Here is a 20,516-nt window from a genome sequence, read left to right as displayed (position 1 = left end):
TATTGTGAAAATTTTCTCATGTCACTAGCCTATTTTACCTTGTTTTTAATGGCTGCATAGTATTACACTATGCGAATGTATCATAATTTGTTTAAGCAATCCCATTTTTTTTTTATTTAGCTAACATTGGTTTATAACATTATATGGGTTTCGGGTGTACGACATTATAATTCGACATCTGTATATACTACAGTGTGCTCACCACCAAAAGTGTAGTTTCCATCAGTAACCATATAATCAGCCCCCTTTACCCATTCTCCCTCCCCCGACCTCTTTCCCCTCTGGTAACTACCAATCTGTTGTCTGCTTCTATGAGTTTGTTTCCTTTTAAGGAATCCCTTTTTGTTCAATTTCTTCTCATTCTTTTGTTACTTTGTACAATAGTGCAATGAATGTCTTTGTCTCTAAATGTTTGTGTACACTGTCAATTATTTCCTTAGGATACATTCCTGGAAGCAGAATTAATGGTTCAAAGAATAATGACATTTTAAAAGCTTTTGAGATATATTATCAAGCTGATTTCCAGGAAGTTTGTTGAGAATGTCTGTCTCCCCATCATCTTTGCCAGTATCCAGTAGAGTATTTTTGGTCAGCCAAAGTCAAAGAGATTACAAAATATCTCATACTGGTTTTAATTTCTAGTTTTGGCCTGAGATTGAATATTTTCCACATATTTATTAGTCATATGAATTTCTTATTTGGGGGAATTGTCTATTCATTTATTTTGCCTAACTTTCTATTGGATGTATTTTTTCCTATTTATTTATATTAATTTTCTACCTTAGAAATGTTAACTTATTATATATTGTAGTTATTTTTTTTACGGCTTGAGTTTTATTTTTTTATTTTGGTTATAATGCTTTCTAAATACAGAGATTTGAACTCTATCAAAATTTGCCTCTCTGGTTTCTTTCAATCCTCTTATGTATAGAGAGTTTCTCCATCCATAGAGGGGATAAAAAAAATCATGTATATTTGCTTTTATTTTTTTCCCCCAATGGTTTCTATTTTTACATTAAAAATGTTGATTTGCGAAAAATGGGCAGAGGATCTGAACAGACATTTTTCCAAAGAAGATATACAAATGGGCAACAGGCACATGAAAAGATGTCAAACATCAGCAATTATTAGAGAAATGCAAATCAAAATCATGATAAGATACCATCTCACATCTGTCAGAATGGCTATTATTAAAAAGACAAGAAATAACAAGCGTTGGACAGGATGTGGAGAAAAAGGAACCGTCATACACTGCTGGTGGGAATGCAAACTGGTACAGCCACTGTGGAAAACAGTATGGAGACTCCTAAAAAAATTAAGAATAGAAATACCATACACTCCAGCCATTCCACTTCTGGGTATTTATCCAAAGAACACAAAAACACTAATTCAAAAAGATATGCACCCTTGTGTTCATTGAAGCATTATTCACAATAGCCAAGACTTGGAAGCAATCCAAGTGCCCATCAATGGATGAATGGAATAATGGACTATTACTCAGCCACAAAAAAGACAAAATTGTGTGATTTGTGGCAAGATGGATAGACCTTGAGGGTATTACACTAGGCAAAATAAGTCAGACAAAGATAAATACTGTATGATTTCACTCATATCTGGAAGATAAACAAATACATAGATAAGGAGAACAGATTGACGGTTACCAGAGGCGACGGAGGTAAGGGAAGGGTGAAAAGGGTAAAGGGGCGTGTATGTATGGTGATGGATGGAAACTAGACTATTGGTGGTGAGTCCGATGCAGTCCATACAGAAGCTGAAATAAAATAATGTACACTTGAAATTTATACAATGTCATAAACCAATGTGACCTCAATAAAATAATTTTTTAAAAATGTTGTTCTGTATGCTCTCATTACCTCTGGTAAATTAAATGTGGCTGCAAATTCTTTGCTACTCTTACCTCTGAGAGGTGGAGTCTAATTCTCCTCTTGGGTCTGGCTGTAGTGACTGAATTGACCAATAGAATGTGGCAGAACTGATGTCCTGGGATTTCTGAAGCTAGGTTATACTCTTTTTGCATAGTCTTGTAGAATCCTGAGTCTCGATGTAGGAAGTCTGACTAGTTTAGAAGCCACCATACTGGAGAGGTTACTTGTAAGCACTTGACCATCCCAGCTGAGTCCAGAATTCTAGATATTTGCACCAGAGCAAACCAAGTATCAGCAAGTAACCTGTGTCAACGCTAAATGGAGCAGAAGAATCACCAGCCAACCCTTGCCCAAGTTCTTGACCCATAAACTCATGAGACACAACATATACAGTTGCTGTTTTAAGCCCTAAATTGTAGGATAGTTTGTTACACAACAGTAGCTGACCGGAACATTACCTCTTGTCTAGAGTGTCATAACAGAAGCTGTGAGGTACAGGAGAAAGCATTAGAGTTGCAGGAAATGGAAGAGTTGGGAGCTTTCACAAGGATCTTCTCATCAATTGGTAATGACTGATGATATTAAAAGTAGCAAGGTTTACAGTTGACATGTACTTTGAGGCAGATAAAAAGGCAAACCAATTCCAACTCCACCACATTTTGAGAAAAAGCTTTTTTTAAATAATTGAAAACCATGGAACATTTTTAATGTACTATACACTGCACTAAGCCCTTGACACAGATTTTCCTCATTTAATCCTCAACAGACTCCCTGTGAGTGGCTGCCGTTATTGTCCCCATTTGGTAGACAAGGAAATGGAGGCTTCAAGAGGTTCAATAACACACCCCTGGTCACAGAGCTAGAACTAGGATTTGAGTCCTTGTGTCTGAGCCTGCCCATTTGGTCACAGGACTCAGCTCCTTTCCTCTGCTTCTGAGTGAGGGTGATGCTCTCATATCAACTTGCAGAAAGTGCCCCTTTGCCAAGGGCTGGGTCTGGACACTGGACCCTACCAGATCCTTTTCCCCACCAGAGCCGACTGTATAGATGTCTCCAAGTCTATAAAATCAGATACTCTCCAATCTCTCTCCCAGGTCTTAGAAGCCTGTGGTTCCTAAAATTGAGCTGTGGGCCTGGCAACATGGACAATGCAAAGGAAAACGAGTGATTCCTCTGAGCCCAGGACTCAGAGTGCCTTTCCCTACTCAGGGACCAGACACCTGGAGGGACTGGGTCAAGTACCTTGGCAGGAAGGTCCCGAAGGGAGGGATCATGTCTAATTCATCCCTGTACCCCTAGAGCCCAAAACAATGCCTATCCCCTCAGGACATGTTTGATGTTATAAAAGAAAGATCCTCAAATTACAGTGGCCTGAGCTGAGACCTCAGCCCTGAGACTCTCAAACCATTTCAGAGAGCTTCCCAAAGGAATGCCTTACTCATGTCCAGGAACAGGGTCATGAGGTTGTTTCGCTCTGCTTTATCCCTGAGCCACTGCCTCAGCCATTGACCTTCATGACATTCCTACTGGGTACCACTGCCCCGCAGCTGCCCCTGATTCTACTTCTGTGGTCTCAAGGGAGGGGATGCAGCTCACTGCTCTGCTGCTCAGTCCCAGACAGGTATCAGCTGCTTCCCTCAGCCACTGCAGCATCACTGAGACCAGGCTGTAAACCTTAAGAAGATGTTTCTCAAAATCGGGGATTAATGGACAAGATTATGAAAACAGAATTATCAGAAATTCTTGCCTCCCATCAGGCTCACCCTTCAGGTCTGTTTCCTTTCTTGGCTCCTGGCTTGCTTCATGTGACAAAGGGCAGCCCTCCCCCTGCGCCAACATGCACTCACACCAGAAACATCCCAGGGCTGTTCCTGGCCTTAGGGCCCCAGCTAAATAGCTATCCTACTCTGGAACAACAAACACTTTTTCTTTTCTTCCTAGTATAAGTCTCTCCTCCTTATATCCTTATAGCTAGCATCCAATAAATTCATGCCAGGATGATTGACATGGGAGTATCCATTTGTTTCAAGGACAAGCCCTTTCCTCTCCCACCTCCAGGGTGTGTCTGGCCCAGATAAGACAATCATAGAATGGTCTGACATTAATTCATTTCTTCAGTCGGATTCTCCAGTCTTATCCATGTGTACCTTAATAACGAATGAGTTGTCTGACCCAAACCAAAGTACCCACCCTGATTTCAACCAATAAGCCCTACACCAAGCATCCTCTTAAGTATTCAGAGACCTTCTCCTTAATTCCAGAGCCTATAAATTCCTAGCACAACTCCCAACCCCATGAATATCACCCTCCCCTCCTCTGGCTGTTGTCTGGTCCCTAAGCCCAAGATCATTAATCACTCTGCTGCCTGCCAGGCCGTTTCTGTCAGCAACTGTTCCCTCTGACGCTCGCTGTCCATCTCTGTCCCTTGCTGCAGCCTCTGACAGAGCAGAGTGGAGGCTCACACCTGTCGGCATGGGGTGGACGAAATCAATCAACAGGGTCATGAATCTCTCCCATTGCCCTTCCCTGGCCCCCACCATTTCATCCCTCTACTTCTCAAGAACATGCCAGGATTTTTAATTCCCTTCTAGAATTGGCCAAGGGCAAGTGATGGCAAGAGGAATTGGGAAAGAATTTGGGGGAAAACAACAACAATAATTGGAGAGCCCTGCAGAGCTTTGAAGCGCTCTGATGTCTGGCTGCAGTGAGCATATGGGAAAGTTCTCCAACTTGGACCCCAGGGAAGAAAACCTAAGTTGGAGTGCAAAGGAGAATCCGATGCTCTGCTCATAGGCCTCTTTGCCTTGTTTTCATTAAAGGCTGCTGCCTGATTTCTTCAAGGCCCTGGCCATAGGGCTTGAATGAATCGAGGGACTGGTGTCTCAGTAGAAGGCAAAATAGTAAAGTAGGCCACTCTAGTCTCCTCTGAGCTCCGGGCAGTATTCCCTCTTTGTGCTAAAAGAAGCAGACGCAAGGGCCTCCCTTCCACTCCCAGGAAACCTGCCTTAGCAGTGACCTGCTGGGAAACACGCTCCATCCTTTGTCATCTAAAACCTGCATGACTCTAATGGTAGGAATTGCAGGCCGGATAAGAAGGGAGGGTGTCCTAGGCAGTGGGTAGAGGAGATATTTTTAGGCAGCCAGAACCTCAGAGAACCCATCAAATCATACAGGCCCGCCCACTCCACCTGTGTGTCAGCTTTAAATTTGGATTGAATTTTTGGTGGCACAAAAGATTCTGTGCCTCCTGCCACTGGGAGGGCCCATTCTCCCACTCTGCTGTCTCCAGTTATTCCGCCCTCCAGCATCCAGCTGGCTCCAACTCAGCCCAAAGGAGAGCAGGCAGTGGGACCAGCCTCGCCAGACTGGCCATCTGTCCCAGCTGAGGGTGAGGGTCTCACCCGTCCCAGGGCTTCCCAGGGCCACTGACACAGCTGCTCCAGAAAGAAGACTGTTTTTTTTTTTATTGTCTTCATAATAGTTTACATCAATGTGAGATTTCACTTGTATGTTATTTCTTGACTGTACCACGTAAGTGCTCCCCTTCACCCCCTGTGCCCAGCCCCGACCCTTTTCCCCTGGTAACCACTGAACTGTTTTCTTTGTCCGTGGGTTTGTTCATATTCCACGTATGAGTGAAATCATCTGGTGTTTGTCCAGAAAGAAGATTTTAAAGCTTGTGTTCTCATGGGTACCACTAATATGACTTGGATGCTGAGAGAGTGATGTCTAGCACCTCAAGAAAGCCAGGCCAAGTTCCCAGTCTCTGCATGGACCATTTCAAAAATGGGACCCAAAGCCAGGTGACGGAGGATGAACGTGGGTTGAATGGTCAAGAGACGTGGCTTCTGGTCCTGGCTCTGCCACTTGGTTAATGTATGACCTTGATAATCATCTCCCCTCTCTGGGCCTCAGTTTCCTCCTCTGTAAAAAGAAAAAGTCAGATAGGATGTATCTAAGTTGCCTTTTAACTCTTTCCTTTTATGGATCCAATATCATCCAATATGATGAAATATCTGTATGGAGCATCCAGGCAAAATCTTCAGTGAGTCAGTGGAATTTGAAATTGCGACGTGTCCATATTTGAGGCCCATACTTTCCTTAATTTTATTAATATTTTAGGCAGAAATATTTTGTTATGTTTGGGAAAGGTGGGCTTGGGGAGGTTAGGTAGTTCCTTATTCTACTTTATTTGCTGGTATAGACACAGCTAAAGGGTTGAGATTAATTTGGGTGGACTGGCATCTGGAGTACCCATATCTCTTGTCTGCTCTGAGGTGACTTTCTGATGCTAGTAGCTCTATCCTATTCCATCTGTATCAGTAGGTCACTTTTTATTGCAAGGGACAGAAAACCCAACTCTGATGGACTGAAGCCAAGCAAAGAAAATGTATTGTCTCAGATGTCTGAACGATTGTCACTAAAACACATTTCTTCTCTCTCCTCTCAGCTCTGCATCCTCTGTATTTTCTCAAGTCTTAGCTAGGATGTCCCTTTGTGATCACAAGAGAATATCCAGAAACTCCCAGGGCTACACATACGTCCATATTGAAGTCTATGTCAGTTGGGATAATTTGAGCTGGAAACAACAGAAAAACTGACTCAAGTTAGCTTAATCTATAAGGAAATTTTTCACCTCACACAAGAAGAGATCCAAAGATGTGATGAGATCCAGATTGGTTAATTAAGTGCCACAAAAATGTCATCAAGAAGCCAAGTTTTTTCTACTCCTTCATTTTCAGTATCAATTCTTCTCTTAGAATGGCTCCCCTCATGGTCATATATGGCTGTTGAAATTCCAAGTGTCATATCTAGACATTGCAATGTGCAGGAAAAGAAGCAAAACTACCTCTTCTTCCAACTGTTTATGCAGCAAAAGGAAATGTTCCCCAGAATATCCTAGAAGACTTCTCATGTCTTATAGGACAGAATTGCCCCATTTGCCCATTCCTCAACCAGCCACTGACAAGTCGGATAAAACTACCTTGGCTAGCTTAGACCAGTGGTTTTCAACCAGGGAAGTTGTCTCTCAGGGACCATTTGACAATATCCAAAGACATTTTTGGTTGTCACAAATGTAGTGTGGGGGTGCTACTGGCATCTAGTGAGAAGAGGACAGGGATGCTGCTAAGCATCCTAGAGTGCACAGGACAGCCCCCACAACAAAGAACTATATGGTCCAAAATGCCAGTAGTGCTGAGGTTGAGAAACCCTTGCTTAGACAGTTACCTGGGTGGCATGGTTAGTGGAGAGTCAACCATAACGTCTTCTACAATGTTCTGTCTGGAAAACAACAGCCTTTGTCTCAGCGTTTCTAGCAAAATCTCACTATATTTATTGATCTGACTGCATCACACGTCCTCCCCTGAACCAATTGCTATGTAAGGAGAATGAGATGCAATGATTGGTTTAAGCCGAGGTCACGTGTTCCACCTCTGAGCCAGGAATGAATGATCCCTACCTAAGGACATGAGCTGAGAGTCGGGGAAGAAAAGGTGACACCCCAGAGAGAACTGGGAATGGTAATCAAGATGAGGTGAGTAGATGCTAGGCAGCAAAGACAACAGATGCCCACCACCCGACTCCTCTCACCAAGAGACTGCAAAGGCAAGAACTGTGTTTGTACTTGGACTCAAAGTACCAGCAGCAGCAGTGGGAGGTCAATGGGACTGTCTAGGAACACTCTGGGCTGGTGCCTGTGCATTGCTCATCCCATGTGGAGGGTAGAAGTTCTGTGGCTTTAATTACCTCCATCCTGGCAGCACTTCTCACCTAAGGAGATGCTCAGTCAACCTAGCAAAGTGAAGGCAGGAGGAGCAGAGAAGAGGAGGAGGTGGCAGCTGAGAAGGGTGCAGAGAGAGGGAGAGCTGGGACGCAGGTATGTTGTGTGTTCCCAACCCCAGATGACGTCTCTGCCCTGGAGCTGAGCTCTATGGGCTGCATCACCTCGGCCCCCTTGTCTTCTGGCTTCCGATTGGTTTTGGTCAATGGTCAGCATCATCAGGAGATGAAAGGAAGGGAGGAGAGAGAGATTCGGGTATTTATTTTTCCTGATTCCTCCCTGTTTTGTCATAGTTCTGCCAGTGTCTACATCCCACTATGATTAGTGCTTCTGTTGAGTGGTTCCCCTTCCACAGTGCAGCTTTTGTTTAGGTTTCACAACGCTACATCCTCCCTTTGCTCCTTCAGGTTGAAAGGTGGCTTTAACTCCCTGATGTTACCTACTTGAGTGACTCAACACTCCCCATTGGTTCCTTTAATTTTACCTACACATCTGCATATAGTCCCCTCACTGGAAAGTCTCTGAGTGTGTTGTCTGGTACACCCAAGGATGTTGACAATACAACAGGCAGGTGGCAGGTTCAGGATCCCCTCATGCCAGAATGTCATACCAAGATATCTTGTGCCTTGATCGCACCCAATGTTCCATAAGCCTAAAGAATAGCCTTTCACACTGGTTCTTTAGGACTGAGCCTTTTAGGGAAGCCTAATAATTAAAATGATGGATTCAAGAGATATTCTCCCTCTCTCCTTCCTATTGCCAACCTCCATTCTCTAGTCTGTAAGCAAGTAGCAAGTGCACTAACCATGCTATATTTGATAAAGGTGCCTACTATTTCTTGAACACTTGAGCCAGACACTGTGCCAAGCACTTTATATGCTTCATTTCATTTAATCTGAATAACAAATTTATGGCTTAGATACTACTGTTTTCCCATTTTATAGAGGAGCAAACTGAGGCTCAGAGAGTTAAGTAACTTGCCCAGGATCAAACAGCTGATATGTGGCTGTGGTGGTTAATACTAGTGGTCACCAGTATTTCTGATTTTCTTCCCCTTCCTGGATACATAGAAAACTATATTTCCCATCTCTCTTTGCAATTGGGGAGGGTCTTGTGACTAGTGTTGCCAATGGGTTGTGACTTCAAGTAACAGAGTACTCCTGGGTGACACATTTCAGAGTTGGCGTGTGATCTTCAGTGCCCAATTCCTGTGCCACCGCAGTCATGGGAGCGTGTGTTGAGACGGGGGTGCGATAAGATTAAAGCAGCCTGGACTGCTGAGCCACTACATGAAGGCAGCTGCCCTGCAGAGTCACTCAGACCTGCACTGACTTGATGGAAAGCAAAATAAACTTATTTTTTTCAGAAACGGAAAATGTGGTGCTGTTTGTTACTGTAGCATAACCTAACCCATCCTGACTGAAACGGTGGAGGAGCTGGGATCAAAACCAAGTCTTTCTGAACCAAAAGTCAGTGTCCTCAACCAGTGGCAATACTGCTTCTCCCTGTCTTGTTATCCAAGAAGATCTCTTGGATAAAGTTGTGGCCTTGGAAAGATGAGAGAAAGGGGACCAAGAAAGGAAAGTGATACCCATGAGGACTCTTACTGGAGGAATAAAAGTGTTAGGAAAGAGGTTAGTAGAAAATCATGCTTATCTTTCCTTTGTTCACCATAGCAATAAAAAAAAAAACAAGGAAAATAAAAAATAGGATTCCTTAGAAAAATGTTTATAGTTAGGGCCTCCAGGATTTTAGCTCATGGCCAGGGAATTAATTTTGGCTGCTCTTCATTAAAAATAATTTTGCAGCCCATCTCTAGGGAAGCATAAGTGGGAATGCTCTCTGCTTTGGAAGAGAAACTCTGAGCTATGGCTCTTCTGCTGGCCAGCAGACCAGAACCTCCATTTGGGTCACTGTCTGCCTGTGTGACTTGCCTTTTCTTGGTTCGATAAGACCATTTGTTGGCTTAAGCCCATTTCTTAATCTTAACCTCCTTGTTCTCTCAGCCTTCTATCCCCCATAACTGCTAAATCCCAAGGACAGAGAAGCCCAGTTTCTGTAACTAAGTTTGGAAAGAACCCAGGTAATGAGACCAGTGTCCCCATATCTAAAGCCACTTTGTGTAATAAATCACAGTCCCCCAAAGTTACTAGGAAACCTGAGTTTAAAGGAGTTACATTGGAAACCGAGATCAAAAAATGACCTCATTTTCTTGACTGAAGAAGATAATACTTTTTATTGAAAAAAAAATTAACAAAGAATGTGGCACCCCTTGCACACATCTTCATATACCTATGGATCTGAACATAGAATGCCCAGTCTTACCCATATTCCCAAGCATGTGGACATGGGTCCCCAAACTGGGAACAGCTAGGAGAGGATTTGCTAATTAGCATCATGTTTACACATTTATTGTCAACTCTAATTACTTGTTTATTAGAACAGAGGCTTCCCTGTTTATTACGGTCATTATGGACTGTCAGTAAGAGATAACATTCTTGAATTTCACATGTATGTGTGAATTGCACAAAACTTGCCAGCCTTTGCTAGGACCAACTCTCAATGAAAATGTTCAGAGAAGATAACTCTGGAGGAGGCATGGGATTTCATTTCAGCTAATAAGGAGTAATCCTGCCCAACAGAACTGCAAACATTCTCCTAAGCAAGGAATTTGCAGTGAGATCCTTCTAACTTAGAACTAATCCATGCTTCTCTTCAGCAGTGTTAATGCTGGGCTCTTACTTGGTACGTGTGTTTTCATTGCCCTCTGACCACAACCCTCTAAGGTAGGAATCAAAGGTCCCATTTTCTAGATAAGGAAACTAAGGTTCAGAGAGGTCAAGTGACTTGCACTAAGGCACATGCCTAGGATCCATATCCAGGCCTATCTTACTACAGAGCCCATGCTTTGTTCGTTCTACACACACACACACACACACATCCCACCCTCACACACATTCCCACATAGGTGAATTGGAAGAGAACACTGGTTGGGCTAGTTTTTCTGGGGTACATAACTGCCAGGGTGTATATAAAGGGGAATTGCTGGGAGACAGGACCATGACCGGAAGGTAGAGTCTCGAGATCAGGAAAGAAGAGCAGAGGTATTCCAGCGTGTTAAGGCGGAGATAATGGTGATGGGAAAAGTTTGTGGTGTTTGCTGAGGAAGTTAGAAAACGCAATGCCTGGCTGGGAGTTTGGAAGACCAAAATTTGTTCATTTGGCTGTTGTGGATGGGGTTGGACTACCAGGACATTAAAAATCATTAATTCTGTTTCTGATTATATTTAATTCTTGTTGCTTTTGCAGATGCTTGGGGGCGGGCAGAGTTTGTGGCACATAAATGATGCCATGCGATGATGGCCTCTGGCAGTGTGAGCACAAGGAATTGGAGGTCACCAGGGTCACAATGGGAACAGCCAACTGTTACTGAGAGTTAACTGTATGCCACACACCGTGCAAAGTGCTTTATATTAATTTTCTCATTTGATCTTTATATCAATCTGCCAGGTTGATTTTATTTTGTTTACAGATGAAGAAACAGGCACAGAGAGGTTAAGTAAATTGTCCACAGTCACACAACCGTGAACTATCCGAATCAAGACTCAGTGCCCCACCTTATCTGGAATAAGAGATTCTGAGACACGCCTATGTACTAAGCACTCTTCACCGGCCTGGCCCCAGTCTATGAGAGAGCATCCTGGATTTCAAGAGGCAACTTTGTGTTTTCTTGCTTTTTTGTATTGAGGTATTTACTTATACATAGTAAAGTACACAAATCTTAAGTGGAGGACTGAATGGGTTTGGACACAATTAAATATCCATGTGTCAACTCTCTATGTCAATAACTACTTCTAATCTGAAAAGATAAAAATGATTAACATTGCAGGAAGTATAAAATTTTCTTTTATCTCCACGTAATGTTATTTAGAACACGGTGTTACGGCATGCACATGGACGGTATCACATACATCTTGTTGTACTATATAGAACCCAAGTCTCCCCTATTTTGGAGGGTGTGTGAGTCCAGATGCTCAGGGTGTATGAGGTATGAGGGTGTGTGAAGCTTTCTTTGTGTTTATATTAATTCCATTTCACATCACATGCACAGATAAACTCTTGTGCTATCCACGTAGGGGAGACTTGACATATCCTGTGAATTCCCCTGGAGAAAGAGGGTATATAAATTCAAGGTTTTATTATTGCTATGTATGTATCTAAAAATCAATATTTCTATCTGTCTGGCTATCGATCTACATGTGCACATTGGGTATCCATTTAAAACAGGCCCTCTTTAAAGCCACGTTGCATTGTGGGCTCTGTGTTAAAATAGGTTACATGTACGTGGCTAAAGTTTGCAGTCTGCAGTGTGAGTATCATTGTACACACATGAACTGGGGGAGTTTGCAGTATTAATACAGATTACATTTCTATTTAAGACTATGTAGGTATGTGTACATCTCGGATGCCTATAATTCGATGCATAGTCACATGTCACTCGAACAAGACGATAGGTTACCAAAGAGGGTTGGTCGGTGGAGGGTTTTGTCCCTATGAAGGACAAAAGCCCTCAAGTCCTGGGAGCAGATGTGGGGTGGACACATCCAAGGCACATCCAGCGGAGCCGGGGGAATCTTCAGCTGAGACTGCCTCTTCCTTTGTCCCAACCTGGCTCTGAGCAGACAACTACCCTCTCAGCACAACTGAGAAGCGGCTTCTGTCTATCGTGTCCGCTGCTTCATTGCAGGCTTTTTGAATATTTAATAATACCATTTGCCTTCCCAGAAAAAAAGCTCAGAGAAGCCACAGGAGGTGGGCAGCAGGGCTGTGGCTGACACGGAGCAGGCTGGCCAGTCATTCGCCTCCAGGAGCATCCCCAAACTGAAAACCCCAACAGATGGCCCTGGGCTGAGGATGTGGAATAAAGAGGAGGGCACGCAGGTGGTTTCAGGCACCAGTCGGCAGCTTAGAGAGGAAGAGGAAGTGCTGAGCTGGTATCAAGTGACCATGGCATGCAGTGACACAGAAACCAGAGACTTAGTTTCCACTCACATATAGGAGCTTGGCTCAAATTCAGGCTACTGCAGTGTATTTCATGGAATCGTGGAGCTAGAATGAACCACATTGCTCTTCTGATCCCAAGCAAGCATTTTACAGACTGTGAAACTGAGGCCCAGGTTGTAACCAATCTCTGAATTCATACAGCTGACCAGTGGCCAAGCTGTTTGTATAACCAAGACTCTGCATTCTTGGAATGGTTAGGGTTTGCTGCAATAAGAAACAGCGCCACATTTTCTGTTTCTTAACACAATAAATGTTCATTTTGCCTTTCGATCATGTCAGTGCAGGTCTGAGCGACTCTGCAGGGCAGCTGCCTCCATGTAGTGGCTCAGCAGTGCAGGCTGCTTTAACCTTACGGTGCCCCCATCTCAACACACGGTCCCATGACTGTCGTGGCACAGGAATCGGGCACTGAAGATCACACGCCAGCTCTGAAATGTGTCGGCCCAACCTTGTCACTTGAAGTCACAACCCATTGGCAACACTAGTCACAAGACCTTCCCCAGCTGCAAAGAGAGACAGGAAATATGGTTCTTCATGTACCCAGGAAGGGGAAAAGAATCGGAAATATTGGTGACCCCTGGTATTAACCACCATAGCCACATATCAGCTGTTTGATCCTGGGCAAGTTACTTAACTCTCTGAGCCTCAGTTTGCTCTTCTATAAAATGGGAAAACAGTAGTATCTAAGCCATAAATTTGTTGTGCAGATTAAATGAGATAAAGCATATCAAGTGCTTGGCACAGTGTCTGGCATATTAAAGTGTTCAAAAAATAGTAGACCTCCAGTCCACTCCCTACTCAGTAACCAGAGTGACCTTTTAAAAAATAGAAATCCATTACCTAACATCCTTCAGCGGCTTCCCAGCTCACTTAGAATTAAATGCAATCTCTTTCACCATTGTTACACGACTCTACATGACGTGATTCTTGTCCTCCTCTCCGATTTCGTCTTCCATCACCCCTCCCCTCTTTCCCGAGCCTCCAGTCATACTGGCCTCTCGGTTCGTCTAACGTGCTACATAAATTTCATCTGAGCTCTGTGCTTGCTGCCTTCTCTTGACTGGAACATTCTACCTCAGATCTTTCATCGTTAGTTCCTTTTCACCTCTTTGATCTAAATTCAGGAATCCTTCCCTGACCTCACCGTCTATTTCCCTCCAGTATACACATGCTAGTGGGTCATTCTCTATCACATTACCCTGTTTAGTTTCTTTATAGCACTTATCACCATATGAAATTAACTTATTTTATTTATTTGCCTACTTACATGTTTTCCACACCAGGATGTGAATTGTGAGAGCAAAGCCTTCATCCGTCTTACTCCCTATCCCCAGGAATGGTCCAGACTCCAGTGGTGAATGCACAAACCTCTCTCAGCACGTTTTCCACATCACTCTGTTGCCTCTTTTTGATATTGATTTGGAACTTGCTCTTTACTCACTCATATCTGGAGAAGAATATCAACTCGCAGCAAGGGAGTGGCCAGCCCTACTCATGTGGCACCTGAAACCAGAGGGTGAAGTTCTGGCTCTGAGCTTTGTCTTCTAAGCCAGTGCTCTCCACGGTGGAGCTCAAGTGCCACCTGTTTCAGATTTGCCCAAGGAACTAGTAAAAAACACACGTCTCAAGTCACGTGCTAGACGTACTAAGTTAGAATCTCTGGAGGTGAGAGTCCACCTGGGCACCTGCACTTTCAACAAGCACACAAGGCAATCTTTAAGGCAAACTTAGGCTTGAGAGGGGCTCTCCTCGGTCTTAAGTTCAGCCCACCAATTAAGCATACCAAAATACTCTTTCCTGGTGAGCTCTCACGTTTACACTTGCATTGTCTTGTGGAGGATCAAGCTCTCTGTCTGGGGTCACAGTAGAGTACCTTGGGGCACAGGAAGCCTGGGCACAGTGACTGATATTCTCAGTGCCTTAGTGTATGTTACTAATTCCTGTGTAACAAATTACCCCAAAACTTAACGTGCTTCTCACATTTGGGGATACTTTTTTGCTCAATGGAAACTCCTTAAGAAGGGGGGGGGTGTAGAATGACATGAGTCAGGAGCAGAAATAGGAGAGAAAATTAAAATCCATTTCAAATGCCCCCTTATTAGTGGCTCAGTGAAAGGCTTGGATAAGGAGGAGGCTGGGATACTGGTTAAGAGGGCGTTGTAATGTTGCTCATACTTCACTCAACAAACATGTATTGAGCACTACTACATGCCATCACTGACGCAGGCACGTGGGATCAAAATGGACCAAAAAAACAACTCCCTCCTCCATGGAGCTTAAATTCTAGAAGAGAAAATGGAAGGAAATGATGCTCGCATCTCCCTCCCTTTCTGAAGCATTTCCTTCTCGTGAGTTCTTAGTCTCCACCAAGTCCTCAGGTCCAATGAGAGGTTCCCAAAACTTTGTCTCTTCCAAGCTTTGCATACAGATATCTACTTGAAATGCTTATGTGCAGGAAATAGACTCCGGTTGAGAAGTAGATGTCTCTGTGTACGTGTGCTGGGGGTGAGGGCTGTGACAGTGTACAGAGGGCTTAAGATAACTAGATTTATCTCACAGCTTCTGTAGGTGAGAAATTCAGGCACAGCTTAGTGGGGTCCTCTGGTTCAAGTTCTTTCAGAGGCTGCAATCAAGATGTCAGCCAGGGCTGCAGTCATCTCAAGGCTCCACTGGGGAAGGATTGTTTCCAAGCTCACTCACATGGTTGTTGGCAAGATTCAGTCCCTTGTGAGCTGTTGGCCTTGGTTCCTCACTGGCTGTTGGCTGGAGCTGTCCTCAGTTCCTCACCACATGGGCCTCTCCATAGTGCAGCTCACAACATGGCAGCTGATTTCCATCAGAGTGAGAGAGTGAGAGAAGCCAGAGAGAGAGGGAGAGCAAGATGGAAGTCACGGTCTTTTGTAAGTGTAATCTCATCACTTTCACTGTATTCTATCTATTAGAAAGAAGTCACTAGGTCCAGCCCACACTCAAAAGGAAGGGATTACATAAGGGAAGGAATACCAGGAGGTGGGGATCATTGGGAGCCTTTGTAGAAATTGCCTACCACAACTTAGCCTGAGCTTTGAATTATCTTTTGACATGGGACACAGTATGGCAGACAGAAAATAACTGTGTGGGGATTCTATGTGGCACCTGGAAGTTTGATTTAAAAAGCAGTGTTGCATCATAAGAAAAGCATAGACTTTAGGTTCAGAGAGGCCTCTATTAGAATCTCAGCTTTGGCATTTGCCAACTGTATAACCTTAGTTTCTCCAAGCCTCAGTCTTCTCCTACAAAAAATGTGGAAAATACCTACCACCTAAGGAGTTTTGAGGATCAAAAAATCACTTGGGCAAGGCTCTTGTTAAAATGCAGATTTCCAAGATGCTCCCCAGGAAATTCTTATTCAGTAAACTTGGGGTGGAACCCAAGAATTTCTATGAACAAGTGCCCAGGTGTAACTAAGTACATATGAGAAAGATGTGTGGCTCAGTACGTGGTGGCTATTAATAATGCACATAATAATAGTAGTTTTGAAATTATTCTTGAGGAACTATATGTTTGAAGAGAGTTGACTGTGATATAGTAGAAAGCAAACTGTATTGAGGATTGGAAAATATGTAAGTTCTAGATCTCGTCTGACACTTCCTTTGCTGTGGGATCCTAGGCACAGAGCCACCCAATCTTTGTGGACTTCTTTTTTTTCAGCCTCTGTAAAATGCCTTCTAGCCTGAGTACTCTCAGTCTAGGTAAAGAAAAAACAATCGCAGCTAGCATGGGATCTTTTTAGGGCTCCCCTGGTTGGAGAAACCAGTGTAACAGCCTCCATTATAAGTCTTCTCTGAAATTCTGCATCTCCTAATATTTCTTTCTGAAGACTATTCCTGGAGCCTCTCATTCCTCTGCTCTTCCAATTCATATGACCTCAGCATCTCCGTATGTAATGAAATATGTCTGAAAACAACCTCGTTTAAAAGAATAAATCTATTAAGGAGCTGAGAACTTTCTGGCGTGAAATGAAAAATATTGATTGCTTCTCACCTGTTAGCAATGAAATCCCGTCCAGTTAATTAACCTACTCAGAGATGGAGTTTATTTCTGCCCTTCACCTTCAGTTCCAAATCTTTAAAACCATTAAAACAAGTACCTGGTCAATGAATAAATCTTCTCCTAAAGTGGCATTCAGAGCCTTCTGTGATTTGGCCCCTGCCTACCTTTCTGACTTGACTCCAAGCTACTTACCTTCAAGCACCTTCCACTCCAGTCAAACGGAAGAACGAAAGTATCCAGCGTTCCCACTGCTGGAAATAGGCTTCCCTCCTCTGAATTCTACATGCATATTTTAACTCAGCTCCATGTCACTTTTTGAAAACGTTTTCCTGTAGCTCTGGCATCTCCACCTCCCCCTACCTTTCCTAATTGCTGCCAAACCATAAGCATTACATCCCTATTCTAAATATTCCCCAGACGTTTTATGCCTTTGTAGCCTCTATCATTTTATACCTTATATTATGATTATGTACATATTTATAGCACTAGACCCTTGAGGATGCAATTCCAGCCAATTCATTGTTCTGTTCTCCATATTTTCCAACACAATGCCTTGCCTATGATTAGTGTTCAGTAAATATTTTTTTAATGCTTAAATGGAGACCCGTTGATTTAATGTTTTCTTTATTGTGGCTTTCACTCTTGGGGCTCACAACCACTGTTTCATCATTAGTGTAAGGAGAATCTAACTCAGTGAGGTGCTTTTCAGGATTTACGTCAGATTCAAAACAGGAGTCTCAAGGCTTTCAGTCTTTCTGAAGACAATCTTATTGTTACTTCCCATCCTTAGCAGTTTTCTATTTCTAGAAATCTTTATGCTTTCAGTGGAAATGTTGGGAAAGACAGTCTTCTTTCTATTTCTTTTTTTTTTTTTTTTTGAGGAAGATTAGCCTTGAGCTAACATCTGCTGCCAATCCTCCTCTTTTTGCTGAGGAAGACTGGCCCTAAGCTAACATCTGTGCCCATCTTCCTCTACTTTATACGTGGGATGCCTGCCGCAGCATGCCCTGACAAACTGGACAAACTGTGCCATGTCTGCACCCGGGATCCGAACCGGCGAACCCCAGGCCGCCCAAGCAGAATGCACGAACTTAACCCCTGCGCCACCGGGCCAGCCTGAAAGACAGTCTTCTTATGAATATTGCTTCTTTCTATGACTCTGAATATAGGCTTCCTATGGCTTTTCTATCTTCTGCCCCAATTTACTTGCATGACACACTTGGGACTAGCATTTTATGAGCACAAAACCCTGAAACTCAATTTTAGGTAAAGCAGATGTTCAGTCATATATAGATCACTCACATGTATGTGTCTAGGTTGAAGGGGAGAAATATGGTAGCTTCACTGAAACAAAAAGGCCATTCATTCATTCACTGTTCATTTTCTTGATCACCCACCAGACGTTAGGCACTGTGCTATGTGCTGGTGATACAAATATAAATACTGGTCCCTGGCTTCAAGGAGCTCTGAGTCTTGTAAAGGAAGATGAATGTATAATGACATCATTATTCTAGAGTGTGATTTGCACAATGTTAGAGGCAACACAGGGTGATGTGGAGCACAGAGAATTTTCTTTGAGAGCAAATGGATTTTTCTTAAACAAAGAAATTCTCTTTTGTAGTACAGTGGTCATGCTGATATCAATAATATATACATTATTTTGTAGTTATTAACAGCATCAGTGTCATCTCCAAATCACTCACCTTGGGCCAAGTCTCAACAGCCTTGGTGGTTACTGAGGCATGATTCAAACAAGCAGCCACACTGGGTCAACCAAGACCTGGACTTAGTTCCTTGCTCCTTAGAGCTTGTAGGAATGAATCAATCAAGAAGAGAGCAGCAAAGGGGTGGTTTTCTTATGATTCATAGGGCTTAACTTCATGCCAATGATATTTTGGTGCAGAGATTTTGCATGCTGCTCTGTCTATGGCTCCAACGTTTCTAAAGACATTACCACAGCTGTGTAGATGACTCATTGGGATAGCTTGTCCAAGTTTATGACCCTGGAAGGGTGTGTGTGTGTGTATGTGTGTGTGAGACAGAGAGAGACAGAGAGGAGTTTATGAGGAAAGGCAAGAAAGCAATGATGCAAATACTGAGTGTTTGTACAGACCACTTCAAGTTTTCTTCTTTGTCTTGCTCTTTACATTTGGGGACAGTTTTCTGCTCACTAGCAGCTCCTTGAGAAGGACAGGGTAGAGTGACAGGAGTTAGAAGCAGAAATAAGAGAGGAAATTAAAATCCATTTCAAATTACCTTTTGTTAGTCCCTCAGTGAAAGACTGGAGATAGTGGTTAAGATGAAGCTGTAATATTGCTCTAGATTCTTATGACTTACGGTTGAAATAGGTCTATGACTTGGACTAATGATGACTGTGATGATGTTGACAGTGGTCATAATCCATTCAATAAATATGTATCAAGCACCTATGATATGCCATCACTGATGTACACACATGGGATCAAAATGGACGTGCTCCCCCCCCCCCATCTCTGCCTTTGGAGCTTAAATTCTAAGAAGAAATTGACAAAAATGGTGCTAGCATCTGCCTCCCTGTTCAAAGTATTTCCTTCTCGTGAGTTCCTAGTCTTGAGGGTCTTAGTCTCCAGCAAGTCCCAGTGGTCAGTGACAGAATCACAGTACTTTATCTCCTCCAAAGTTTGCAGACTGATACCTGCTTAAAATGTTTATGTGAGGAGGGAAATGGACTCTGGTTAACATGGGTAAGTCTCTGTGTTTGTGCATTGAGGGGGGCGGTGACAATGTACAGTGGGAAGAAATTCTACAACTGTACTATCTACACTGATACTTTCCACTAGGGAGAAATGCACGAGTTAGTACCTGAATGCTCCCCTCCACCCCTCTTGACTTTCTCCCTCTTCCTCCACTCTGCTCCCTCCTCCCTTCCTTCCTAAATCCCTCCCTCTACTCCTTCCTTCCCTTTCCCTTGGTCCCTCCCCATCCCCTTCCCTCTCACAGTGCCTCTCTCCTCCTCTCGCCCCTTTTCCTCTCGACCCCTTTCCCTCCTCCATCCCTCCGCGGCGTCTGCGTCAGGCCCTCACTCCGGTGACGCGCGCGGTCTGGGTGGGAGCTGTCCACTCGCCCGGGGTGCTGAATGCAGCAGCGGCGGCGGCGATAGCTGAGAGCCTTCTCTGCTCCAAGAACCTTGTTTCCAGTCCGCGGACGGTCAGCTCGCCGCCCCGCTACCTCCCTCCCAGCGCCACCCCTTTGGGAACTGAGCCAGGGGGGCAGCAGCCACGGCGGCGGGTGCTGAGCAACGGCGGAAGACGAGACAACACCTGGCAGCAGCCTGGAATCTGATTTGCTTCCTCTCGCCTTTTATAAGAGATATATTTATATACGGTTTGGGGAGTCGCGAGGACCAAGCCGGAGCCAAGTGTTGGCTGCCTCCCACCTCGGCCACACTGCTTCTTTTCCCCCTCCCCACCTTCAGCTGGCAGAGCAAACAAGCCTTACCTCGTTGTATCTGCGAGGAGAGGTAGCAACAGCGAGCCCAGCCAGCCAGAGGCAGCGGAGAGGAGGGAGGGGCGGGGAGGTGGGGGCGCAGCCAGCCGGCCGAGGCTGCCCTTGGTGGGGGTAGCCGGGGCAGAGCTGCCGTGAAGACCTGGCAGCCGCCCTCCTCCGCCCCCACCCCTCCAGAAGCACTCTTTCCTGATTATTTGAGAACTGAATTATTATTCTACTAGTATTATTTCATTTTTTCTCATCCCCCCTCCTCACTCCCCAGCCGC

The 20,516-nt window shown here is 44.1% G+C and overlaps 1 long non-coding RNA gene across 2 annotated transcripts; it reads right to left on the bottom strand.

Moving 5' to 3' along the window:
• Positions 1 to 287: 287 nt before the first annotated feature.
• On the bottom strand, positions 288 to 20,350 carry LOC138924548 (uncharacterized). 2 transcript variants are annotated; one of them, XR_011439467.1, is made up of 3 exons: positions 20,242 to 20,350; positions 14,000 to 15,558; positions 288 to 5,810 (listed from the first exon to the last, which is right to left on the bottom strand). It is a non-coding gene; the product is annotated as an uncharacterized lncRNA (long non-coding RNA). The 2 variants fall into 2 exon arrangements; XR_011439466.1 differs by lacking the exon at positions 288 to 5,810 and adding an exon at positions 9,876 to 13,235.
• Between the last annotated feature and the right edge of the window lie 166 nt (positions 20,351 to 20,516).

This window comes from Equus caballus, chromosome 6 (genome assembly GCF_041296265.1).
Source record: "Equus caballus isolate H_3958 breed thoroughbred chromosome 6, TB-T2T, whole genome shotgun sequence".
NCBI lineage: Eukaryota > Metazoa > Chordata > Mammalia > Perissodactyla > Equidae > Equus > Equus caballus.
Note: the sequence above shows the minus strand (reverse complement) of the source record. Positions and strands in the feature narration are given on the sequence as shown.